This window comes from Carlito syrichta, unplaced genomic scaffold (genome assembly GCF_000164805.1).
Source record: "Carlito syrichta isolate Samal-C Ts95f unplaced genomic scaffold, Tarsius_syrichta-2.0.1 Scaffold310101, whole genome shotgun sequence".
Lineage (NCBI taxonomy): Eukaryota > Metazoa > Chordata > Mammalia > Primates > Tarsiidae > Carlito > Carlito syrichta.
In genome coordinates, this window is record NW_007254197.1 from 3,113 (window position 1) to 4,449 (window position 1,337).

The following is a 1,337-nucleotide window of genomic DNA, read 5'->3' on the forward strand; positions in this document are numbered from 1 at the left end:
TAAAGGGTGGGGAAACGCTCTGGGTAGGTCCCCAGAGGTCCCCTGATGCTGCTGCTCCTGTTGGTGTGTTGGGGCTGCCGAGTGGGCATCGGCTTGGCTCCTGGCAGGAGGTGGGAAGGGGCTGGGGTGGGCACTGCTGTTGACTAAGAGGCGGCCATAAGGAGGAGGTGGAGTGGGACCCTGGCTCCACACTGCCTGGGACTGGAGAGAAGGCTGGGTGTACTTGGGGGACTGGTTGGAGACTGAGAGTCTTGCCTGGGGAGGGAAAGAGTGGGGATAACTGGGCAGTGCCTGGTAAGATGGGTACTGGGCGGCGGCGGCGGAAGAGCTGGAAGAGGAGACAGCCGCAGAGCTACTGCTAGAGGATGAATAGGGATACCTCATCGGGGGCTCTGGGACAGAAGAGGAGGAAGCGGGACGGCAGAGGGTGGGGCGAGAGGGCTAGAGTCGGGCCCTTCCCTAGGCAGGAAGTCCGCCCATAGCCTGCCCCACTGCATGGGGAGAGGGCAGATGCCCAGGTGGCGACTAGGCCCCCAGGTCCAGGAGGAGAAGCTGATGCGTTGTTAAGGGGTCTCAGGGCAGGCGGGGGAGGCAGGTTCCGTGTCACATGGGGAAGGTGGCTGGTGGTGGAGCAGAGGGCAGGCTTCTGCCACCCACTGGAGTGTTCGGTGGCGTTGTTGGGGGAGCGCCAGTCCCAGAGCTTGGTATTGAAATGGGGTAGTGGGCGGAGGGGCTGGGCCCAAACCTGGGTGGTCTGGGCTCAGAGGTGGTCCCACTCGCCTGGCAGGCGAGCAAATCATTCTGCAAGTGAATGCATGTGCGGGTGGTACTGTGTGCTTGCAGACAGAGCTGGGCCTGAATGAATTCTGTTCCCTAGTCATAGCTCTGGGGAAGGAGGGTGTGAGAGTAAAAGCAGAAGTGACTCTTAGAGTTTCCCTTGACTCCCATGAGTCATGAACAAGGACAGAAACCAGGTTCTGGGAACATTTCCTTTCACAGATGGTGAGCCGAGGTATGAGGGGTTCGCATAGCCAATAGACAGGACATCGGAGCCCAGGCTGTCCCCAACCCACATCTATGGCCTTAGCCATCACCTTATACTACTTCAGCCCTTCTGGGAAGCCCAAGGAATCAAATGGCCCAGACTGAGGTGGCAGGGCCCGGAGGTTCCAGGTCTGAGTGGGGTAGGGGAGATTTGGATGGGGGCTTCCATGGGTGTCCCAGCTCTGAAGCAGCCAGATCCTGGCCCCCAGGCTCTGTGCAAGGTCTCCGTGGCTACCTCCCATTTTGCCACCATGACCAACTTCAGCTGGCTGTCGGCAGAAGCCATCTACCTG